The following is an 11,675-nucleotide window of genomic DNA, read 5'->3' as shown; positions in this document are numbered from 1 at the left end:
GATAACAGTGTTATTGTGGTGCTTCACGGTGTTTGATGAGTTGTTCCTTTGCTGGTGCCTTTAAAGTAGTGAACGTGTTTCTACTTTAGATAAAGCTTTTTTTCTAACTTGAATCTAAAGATTTAACAGATTAGAAATTAGAGGCCTTTCTTTTGTTTCTCAGTAAGTGGCACTATAGCATAACATTTTGGTTTCCCTTATCTGAGCTGTCTCTGGTTGTATTTGAAAGCCCTCACTTTCCAACCCTCCACCAGCTGTCAGAGGTTCCACCAAGTGCTCTTATTATCACTGCTTTTGTGCCCCTGGGGTTGTTGGTGCCTTGCTGTGGCTGGTGTTGCTGGCATTGCTGCCTGGGGCACTAGGATGGTGGGCGCTTCTGCAGTATTCAAGATCTTCTGAGTTGCAGACTCTGCTGCCACAGAGAGAGAGGAATGGGGAGAGGGGAAGCCAGGGTCACGGGTGCCTCTGCCTTGTCCGGTGTTATTGGGTTCCTGGATGCCACCATTGCAGGCAACCGTCAGGGGGCTGGAGTTGTGTGCACAGCCTTTCCTGCTGATCCCGGGTTCTCTGGGGCTTCAGGCTCAGCTGCCATGGCCAGGGGCCCAGGATTGCAGGCACAGCCTCCACTGTTCCCCTGGTTTTGTCTCCTCTATCTGTTCCACCCATCTTTAAATGTACAGATATGTGGAATTATCTGGCATCCTGGTGTGTTGGACAGAGGCGCCTTTGTTGAGTTGTGGATGTTTTACTGGTTGTAGATTGAAAGGGAGGGACAAAGGAAACATCTCACTCTACCATGATGCTGACATTGCTCTCCCTTGTTCTTTTATTCTTTATCCTATAAAAGCTTCCTGCCTTCCACCCCATTCTGCAGTTCTCTGAAAGAAGACTCCACTTCATAGTTTGCTCACTTAGTATCACCTAAATTGTCTTCTTTAATCATTTTTTAACACTCTGCATAGTAAATGGGGATCCCAAGAATGTCGAGGCTGAAGAGAGCTTTAGGAGCCCTCTTTCCTTTCCATCCATCAATTTATTCAACATAGAAACTTCTACGTTGAGCTCCTACTATGTGTCAGGCACTATGCTAAGCAAGAATAAGATGTAGTCCTAACCAGGGTTATATGTAGTGAGAAATGACTCTTTCCCAGTGTAGCCCACTTCACCTTGAAAAATATTTCATATTAGAAAGATTCTGTTTACATCTAAATAGAATTACAAAGGAGCCTGTATGTTTGGAGAAAGTGAGTTTATAGTGGCTGGAGCATAGTTTAATGAATAACTTGCTACTTCCTGAGGCAGCCTAACAGCTTTAACTGTTAGAAAAGTTCACTTGTCCACTTTGTCAAAATCAACCTGGTAAGATGAAGTTTGCAAGTTTATAAAATGTTCCTCTTTTTCGCCAGTAATATTTTTACTAAAGTTTGACTTTTCTGACATTTATCACAGCTTTATTTTGGTTAGTGTTTTCATGGAACATTTTTGTTTGCTTTTTGTGGGTTTTTTTTTTTTTTACTTTCAACATTTCTGTATCATGTATTTTAAATATTTCTTATAAGCATCATATAATTGGGTTTTCTCAGTCTGACAATCTATGTCTTTTGATTGGAACATTTAGTCCACAAACAATATAACTATTGAAATGTTTAGGTTTGAATTTACCATCTAACTACTGGCTTTCTACTTGTTTCACTTTTTTTATGTTCCTTTTAGATTGATTATATTTTATTATTCCATTTCTCTATTATCTATCTTAGTAGTTTTACATTATTTTACCACTCTTTTTGTTGTTATAATAAAGATTACAGCAAGCATATTTGACATATCAAAGTCTAATAAAAGTTAGTATTTTTACCTCTTCCTTTACCTTGCTACTCAGTGTGTTGTTAGACCAGTGGCATAAAAATCACCTGGGAGCTTGTTAAAATTTAAAATCTCCAGCCCCACTCCAGACCTTTTGGTCAAAATCTACAATTTAACAAGATCCCTAGATGATTCATATATTAAAAATTTGAGAAATACTGCTTTATGGCACTTTAACTCCATTTACTTTTTCATAATTCATATACCATTTTGGTGTATTTTATTTATGTTTTAAACCCACAAGATACCTAATCATTGTTTTAGGCAGTCAATATTCATTTATATTTACCAACAAATAAATACTTTTCATTTATGTTTATTCCTTTCTGTATTTCTGACCTTTCATCCAAGATCTTTTTGCTTTTGCCTGAAGTTCACATACATCTTTAGTGTGGCTTTTCGCAGTTTTTGTTTGAAAATTTATTTCCCTGTCATTTAAAAAACTTTATATGGACATTTTCAAACATATATAAAAGTAGAGAGAATAGCATAATAAATCTGATTTACCCATCCCCAGTTATTGGTATATGGCCTATGTTTTCTTTTTTATACTCATTTATGTCCTACCCCCTGACACCGTATCATTTCATCTATAAATATTTCAGTGTGTATCTCTGAAATATAAGAAATTTTTGTTTACAACACAACCCCAATTTCATTATCAGACCTAAAAAATTAACATTCAATTCTTAATATCAACAAATATCCAGTCAGTGTTCACATTTCCCTAATCACCTTATAGATTCCAGTCTGTTTTCAACTAGTTAAAAGTATTGCTTGTATCTTATACTGTTCCCCTTCTCCATCTTCTTTACAAATATATTTTATTTTGAAGAATTTGTGTTGTTTGTTTTACAAAGTTTCTCATAGTCTGGATTTTGCAGATTGCAATCTTATGGTGCTATTTAAAATTGTCCTGAATGCCCTATACTTCCTATATATTAGTAGATAAATCTAGAAACTTGGTAATTTTGTTGATAATATTGTTACTTTCATTTGGAGGGACATAACATCTCATTCTCTCTCTTTTTATGATACCAACTGTCGGTGATCATTGTGTAGATCTATTAATTCTTTGAGGGTTGCAAAATGATTCTATCATTCTATCATTTTTTAAATTTGACTATTAGCTAAAATATTCTCTAAAGGGAAATTTACCATAATCAGCTATTCATTTATTCATCAGTAAGATACAGATCTTATTTAAAAAAGAAAAAAACAACAGGCTGGATAAATGCTTGACTATTCCCCATATTCACCAGTTTCAAAATAATGAGCTGGTCCATAGCATCTGCCACAGGTGATCAGTAAGGGTTATTTTAAGGGGATAAAGATCATTTTAAATACATGGGTTTAAACATACCTGATGTCTTTCTATCCATTTCAGTTATTATCCTTATTGATGCACACATTATCCTGTCTTTGGCTGATTGGGGATATTTTGACAAAACCTTTTTTTCTTTGATAGCTTCTTTGCTATCTGGTAGTACAAGATATTGCAGTTTCATCTTGCAAATTTAAATATCTAAAATTGGCCATTTCTCTATGAAAGTCTGATTGGGTTTTTTTTTTGGTAGAAAAAAAAGACCACAATCTGTGCATGAAGGATGTTAATCGCTACCAGGGTGCTCTTTGTTTCTAGGTTTATTTGCTTTATTTTACTTTCACTTTTATAGTTTTCCTTTTACTTGTAAAATTTTGTTTCATAGTGATTTAAAACAAGTATCTGGTTATAACATCAAATCTACAAGATAAGGTATATTCCATTATGTCTAGCGTCTACATATCCCCTACACATGTATTTCCTCCCTCCCTATAGCTAACTCTTAAAATTTTTATAAACATCCCATTTTCTCTTATTATAAGGAAACATGCATACATAGTAGCATCACTTCCCCACCCACCCCCTTTTCCAGATACATAACGCAAAATCTTTATGCTTTCACCACCTTGCTTTTCTCATTTAAAAATATATCCTGGAAATGACCCCATGGCTGAGATTTCCCTCGTTCCTTTTGACAGCTAAATTGTACTCCATTGTTTATTACTCCTCTTGTTACTCATGAAAAGCATAGTAAGATAAATTTCCCAACATTAATCTATAAAATAACTCAAATTTGCTTTTTAAGAAACTGCCCAGTGATGGCAGTAAAGTGACTATATAGGCACCTCTAAGCTCCGAATTCTACCACAGAAATGTCAAGAAATGAGCAGAAACTTTGTCAGAACTCTGGAAAATAGTCATAGGTTTACATTAACCAAGTGAACACAGAATCCAGAAAAAGTTAACTTAAAAACAGTAGAAAAGCTTCTAGGCATTTTACTCATTATCGCCCAGCCGCCCCTCTCTGGCTCAGCCACAGTTGAAGACAGCAGCCTCCATTCCCAGCTGGGGGACCCTAGTCCCTGGTTCCAAAGGAAGCAGAGCAGAATTTATTTGCAAATTATTGTGTGAATCTTTATAACTTGACTGGGGGGCTACCTGAAGGAGTGATGCAAAATGCTCATCTGTGTTTTGCCTAAGTTGGAATTCCCTGAGGCTAGAAAAGCAGTGGGCATCATTTGAAAACATTGCAAAGTAGATAAACAATTCACAGGCAACTGGGGCAAGAGATTACAGTTGAGACAACAGATAGCCTGTCTTAGGAGAAAAAGCCGGGGAGAGAGTTTCTTTGTGAAATTGGAGCAATCAAAAGCACCCATATTTATGGAGAAATTTAGAAAACCATGCACATGCCCAGGGAAAGATGCATGCTCAGAAAAGACCTCAGAAGAACTCAAGCTTTGACCTTGGGTAGATCTTAGACTCAGTTAAAGTCTGGCTAAATGTTAAAGGAGGGCTTCAGAACAGAGTCAATCTGCAATGGCTAGGAGAATTTTCCTTTTCTTTTTTTTTTTTTCACCTCTGATGTTCAAGAAAATCTCCATCAAACACAAGAAATATACATAACATAAAATATGTCATTTTAGCAACAGAAGAAAACACCAACTAAATAAATAAATAAATGAAATGATGAAAAAAAAAAGAAAAAGAAAATTGCCAAAGTGATCTTAAGTTTCCCCTGGAGGAATAAATATGAAAGAATAGCTATAGACATATTTTGAAAGAGTAATCAAGGGGAAATGTTTCACTAGATGTTAATTTCATGATTTAAAATGTAGTATTAGACAAAAAATTTTTTTAAATGAGGAAATACAGAATTTGAATCATTACAATAGTGGCATTTCAAATCCAGAGGAAATTAGTGTGTTGTTTAATAAATGACATAGAAAGAAAGTACCAACAAAGTGAGAAAATAAATAAAGCTAAATTATATCAAAACAAACTCCAGGTGAACTAAACATCAAAACTTACACAAAGTATAAAAATGCTAGATTAATATACAAGTAAATAGTGGAGTTTTCCACTTGTAGGAAGATGAAATAAACATACTTCTCCCTATTCTTCCCACTAAATGTAAGAAAAAACAAACAAAAAAACGTTTAACGTTATATAGAAAACAAACACAAGAAGACTTAAAATGGTAGAGAAAAAAAACATGAGGGATTTGGGGACCCCAGGATCAACATGATTTTTTTGAGTTCCTTGGGTTTTCTTTTTGCCTTGTATATATCAGACTTGGATCTGAAGAAGCCAGGAACCTGGAAACACCAAGAGGCCCAGAGAACAAAAGGCACCAACCAAGGGCCTGCTACCTCTAGCCAGAGAACTGGGAAAGGGACAATCTGGCAAGACAGATACGTTTAGACAACAACAGCTCTACTCCAGCCAAACACCGCAGAGAAAAGGCATGGCTCCATGAGTCCCCTTGCCAGCAACGGCCTGGTGGGAAGCTTAGACCTCCAGCCTTGTAGGCTGTAGGGAGGACCCTCAACCCCCTATCATACTAGGGTGGTGTCAGAGAAGGCGAAGTAGGGAGCTGGGACTCATATCCCCAAGGTGATGAGCCATCCACCATGGCCTCTCCCTGACCACACACATACACAGTGTCAGTGGGGACCATGTGAGGAGCGTGGACCTCCTCCACACCAGGCAGCAACAAGGCATCCCTCCCCTTTCTTGTTAGAATGATATAAAAGGAGGCCTAATCTCCGTTAGTCACGACTTTCAATAAACCTTGACCTAAACATCACACTTTATGTAAAAATTAGCTCAAAATGGATCAAAGATTTAAATATAAAACTTAAAACTACAAACTTGTAGAAAAAAATACAAAAGAAAACCTTCGGTACGTAGGACTAGGCAGAGTTCTTAAGACTTGACACCAAAAGCATGATCCAGAAAAGGAAAAATTGAGATATATCACTTGGTACCCACCTCTCCAGGCCAGGAAAGTCCAGTCACTTACACACACATCTGCCAATGGCAGAAATACCTGCAGACACACACACTCACACACACACCCCACCCCCAGCTCTGTGTCTGAGAGCCCCCAAGGCCTGGTCAGGCATTTGAGGGCAGGTGCTTGGTGGGTCAGCTGGAAAAATCTTCCTCAAAGTCAGGCAGACACTGAGAGCACTGCTCGTGAGGGTACAGATCAGGAAAGGAATGACACAAAATAATCAAGTGTTGCAGGTGCACATCACAATTCACATGACCAAAGGCTCAGGAATCGGTTAGAAATATATGCTTTGGGAGTATGAACAGTAAGGTATACGAGCAGGAGGTTCAAGAGTTCACAAGAATATCTAAAGACCTTTCAATGAAAGAGGCCCATATTTGAAGCTTGGGGGTAGAGACAGATCTGGTTGGAGGAACACATGTTAAGTTGAGGGCAATGTGCTGGGCACAGAGCTAGGAGCAGAACAATGCAGGTAGGAACACAAGACCAGCAACGGGGACGAACACTCAGTTATAAGTTCTGGAGACGAATGTACTACATGGTGACTACAGTTAATGGTAATGTGGTATATACTAGAGATTTGCTAAGAGAGTAGGTCCCAAGTGTTCTCACCACACACACCTGCACACACAGGTAACTATGAGACGCGATGGGTATGCTGCTTTGAATGTGGTAATCATTTCAGTGTATACATACATCAAAACATCACATTGTACACCTTAAATATATACAATTTTTGTCAAAAATAAACCCCCCAAAAGTTTAAAGGACACAAGGTCAGGAATGAGGCCTTTCAAACAAATGCCTAGGAAGAGTTTGTGATTTTCCAGGCTCCCAGTAGTGCATGAGGCTCGTTTCTCTTTGGGGTATCTTAAAGGAACCCAGCACATCTTGACAGCCAGGATCCTAGAATATTAGACCTGAAGGAGTACTTACAGATTGCCAACTCTCACTGCAATGAGCTTATTAGTAGAAAGGATAAGTGGTGTCCCAAGGTCCTGAACCAAGTTCACAGCAAAGCCAGGACTAGGACTCAGACCTCCTTATTCCTGTCGATTTCCTTAGTCATTGGCTCTACTGCAGTGTTTAGTTCATGTTTGTTTAAGCACATAACTCAGATATAATGGGGAGGAAACACGTGATCTTTCTGCCCCTTGATACGTGGGTGAAATTTCTTCAAATCCTTACCCTGTGACATGTAGTAGTCCAAAGCCCTCTGAGATTTCTCCAAATTTCCAAGGAGTAGAAGGCAGCTAACGTTCTCCCAGCTGTCTTTGAGGAGCTTTCTAGCGTGCTACCTCTCCACACCACATGGCCACAGCCCGACACTCTGACCCAGCCATACCCACAAAACCCACCCAAGCATATTGGGTACCTCCTGCCACAGATTAAGAGGAGCTGCCTTCATTACATATTTAATTTTTTAATTGACTTCTAGGTATGCAAACTTTTATCCCTGGCAACTTTCACCCATTCTTTAGAAACTGAAGTCTGAAATCAACATATCAAATTTCTTCAACTGAAAAATACTGTAACCTCTGCGTATCACCAGTGCTCCTTAGGTGTCTGGTAGTGATACACAGTGTAAACCTTAAACAGAGCAAAGAGCAATTTTCCTTAAGCAAAAATTAGTTTATATGGGAAAAGCAAAGGACTTGCAATTTGGGACAAGCAAACTATGTTGAACCATAAGCAAGTCTGGAGAACAAATGGGGAGGGGTTGTTTTGAACACAAGTTCACTGGAGGAGAATGAGATTTTGAAGTGGTGGTGGCTTCTCATTGGCTGAAGACTAGGGCAGCTTACTGTTTGCCAGGTGAGAGAGGAAATCTTCCTTCTTCCTGCGGAACCATACAAGCTGCAATGCCTGACACATGCGAGAGCCCTCCCTTTGTGGCTTCCCGACTCCAATTTTGGATTAGGTTTCCTTAACACGTTTTCACAACAGTATAGATAGGTAACAGAGATCACTTAGATTCCCTGTAATATTTGCCAGAGAAGAAAGTGAGGTCTTGAGTCTGGCCGAGGGAAACTAAATATTGGGTTGGCCAAAAAGTTCATCCAGGTTTTTCTGTAGCATCATGAAAAACCCGAACGAACTTTGTGGCCAACCCAATAGTTACCTCTTTAAAAATCAGTTTTTAACAGTCATTGAAAATAGTATCTTATTTGTAAGTAACCTGCTAAATTTCTGCAGAATCAGTTTCCACATCATGGCTAGTCTAGTAAAGAAAATTAGATAAAGAAACACCTCATAAAGGTAAAATGTTAAATGGTATTTATTGTTAATGTCTATTTTTAACATCCATGGAGTGCATGTGTGGTGCAGACTTGGTTTTTGGCCTCATGGAGCCTTTAATCATTCGGATTATTGTGTGAACATCCACTTACCTGTTTTTCTTTCAAATACATCAACCAAGCCACCAATCACCACACACAAAACAAAGCCACTTCTCTAACGGATTTAGAGTTGGGAGTACTTGTTGAGAATTTTAATGTACTAGGCAGTATAGTGTTATACATGGTTACAGTAACCAGAATAAGATAAAAAGCTACTGCTATTAAACAAAGATACATTAGGGTTAACTTTGTAAAGAAGAAAAAACAAATGAATATTCCCAGATCTTCCCAAGTCCTTCAATGTGGTAAAGAAAACATGAGACAGAGACCATTAACGTAACAAATGGATGACTGTATTAAGAGCAAAGGACAAGATTGGTGTTTGCCTCCATCCATTCAGGAAAACAAGCACATGGACTTATACAATACTTTGGTTTAAAAATGATTCATAATATCAATGTTAAACCTGATATTGAAAGAATCCAATGGGTCACAAGGTGTAAAAAACGAACCACTGAAACACAAGCTTGCATAGATGAATGAATGAAGATGTATAACCGGCACTGAAGGGAGGCTTGAGCACTGGAGTCTGAATGACGTTAGCACCTCAGCCGCCCAAGACACAAGAACGTCTCTAGCACCACGTTTCTCACTTTCCCCAATGAGGTCATGAGCAGAAACCTGTGCTGTATGAAGGTGGATTGAAACAGACTGTTTCCATCAACCTCTTCCAGAAGCGTGCACACATACCCACTGGTACCCAACATCAGTCACCTTGAGGCATCCAGTGTCCCTCACAGTTTCACTTAATCTCTAGATAGGCATGTGATTTGAGGTGGCCTTCTTGTTTTCTGTCCTCAGACTGGCAACTCTATTCCATTAAGGTTCTGTTCAGTTCCATGAAGTAACTGTTTCAAAGCTGCCTTTCCCTCTGGGGCTTGGCTACAAACTGATGAGCACTTGAGATAACATCTCACTTGTTTTTTAAACATCTACTTTCCAAATGTCAAAGGGCTTCTTACCAAAGCTTTCAAAACCTCTGGGCACTGTGCAGTTACCTCTCTCAAGAGGATACTTTTCCAAATTTTGAGACAAATGACAGCACCACCTCAAATTTCCTGAGCAGCTTGATTTATATGAACAAACTCCTATACTTTATAATTCGGCACCTTTCAAAATACAATAGTGTGTTGGGATGGATTCTTCTTGAGGAAAACCGCGTTACAGAGAATTCTCATTGTGGAACATCATTTTTATAAGCTATCATAATACTTCATGAACTAAATGTTGGGTTGCCTTTAAGAGGCAGGTGAAAAATATAGCTATATCCGAGAAAGGGCATTTGGCTTTCAGTTTATGGCAAAGCTGAAGGTATAGCCTACAGGGATTTCAGAGGCTAATTCAATAAGAAATTTTAGAAATTCTGATATCAAAAACCCTCTCACTAAATTTAACAGTTAGAAACTCTTTTAGCAATTATGGTCTGAAACTCAGTGCAACAAAAACTTATCCTAAGTATATGATGTATAATAGTATATTCTTTCAACTGTCTTCTCTTTGCTGTCTTTAATCCTTGCTCTTCTGTGAAGGAAATGTCACTTGACCTCTGTCTCTCAATTCTTCCACTCTTTCTATATGAAACTCAGCAATGAATCATGGAGCAGTAAGTTACACAATTAATTCTGTTCGTACCTGAAATGTCTTATGCTATGAAAAAGTTACTCAAGGTGAGAGAAAAATTTTCTAGTTTGCTGAGAATACACGAAAACATTTAAGTCTATTAGGAACATCTATCTAGGCAGTGTTCACACATATTTAACAGCAAAGAGAATGATTTTCAGGACCAGACATTTCCACAAATCAACATGATTACTTAGATGATTGTGTTAGTCTGTAGCATCAACTACAACCCTAAAAATCACTCTGGTGTCTCCCCTACCATAGCAAAAGTTTCTGAGTGATCTTCTCTTAAAAGTAATAAAATAGAAACACTCTTCATATTAACAAATCTCCCATTTGAGTAAATGTCTCTGTTTTGTTTGGTTTTCTTTTTTTGTTAATGTATGCATTTTAATACATATGAGTGTTGGTGAAATTCTTACAGAACATAATGACTGACTTCACACTGCATAAGAGAACCTTTAGAAATATCTTCTACACAGCCGCCATATTTCCAACCTTTGGAAATATCTTGTACACAGTCGCCAACTCTCAATTATTTAGGAAGTGATCACCTGAAGAACCCGGTCAGGAGATTCTCTCTCTCCTACTACCAGCCCTCTTGGCCATGCCACTGCTCATTCACAGATTGAGAGGCAATTTGAAATGGAATGACATACCCATCAGTGTGGACGTCACTCACAGCTTGGTGTGAGGATGTCCAAAGCTTCTGATGATGAGGATGTCTGGGGCTCACCTGTGAATTTTATATCTCAATGGAGAGTTAACAGTCGTTCACATATAGGAAATGTAGTACACTGACCTTGGTCAGAATCAAACTAATTTAAGGCAATACTGCTCCTCACAGACGTTGCTGGCATGAAGTGCAGGTCTCCTAAGAAAAGTGACTGGGGCCTCTCACTGTTGCGGCCTCTCCCGTTGCGGAGCACAGGCTCAGTGGCCATGGCTCACGGACCCAGCCGCTCCGCGGCACGTGGGATCTTCCCGGACCGGGGCACAAACCCGTGTCCCCTGCATTGGCAGGCGGACTCTCAACCACTGCGCCACCAGGGAAGCCCTACCCTTTCCTTCTTGATTTCTCTAGAAATAAATTCAGCGTTTCGAATGAGAGTTAAATGGCAGGGGTAACAACAACCTCAACTCTTCCCTTTAACAGACTTATGTATCCTCAGGGATAAAAGAGACTCTTCCCAGAGAACTCTGGGTGACACTGTGCCCCCGTGCAGCATTATCTGGCCGGTCTCCAGTTTGCTTCTCCCTGCCCAGATGACCTACTATGGACTAGGGAGAAAAAAGGATCCTATCACCAGTAAGATAAACAGTTATGGCTTTAAGACTCACAGGCACCACCAGGTAGGAGGAAAAATGCGATCATTTTATCTAACTTTTCTCTGACTCTGAGCAGTAAGCAATGGACAAAATACTCTAAAAATCTGTTTTTGTCTTTGTT

Source organism: Kogia breviceps, chromosome 5 (genome assembly GCF_026419965.1).
Source record: "Kogia breviceps isolate mKogBre1 chromosome 5, mKogBre1 haplotype 1, whole genome shotgun sequence".
NCBI classification, from domain to species: domain Eukaryota; kingdom Metazoa; phylum Chordata; class Mammalia; order Artiodactyla; family Physeteridae; genus Kogia; species Kogia breviceps.
This window is presented reverse-complemented; position numbering follows the sequence as displayed.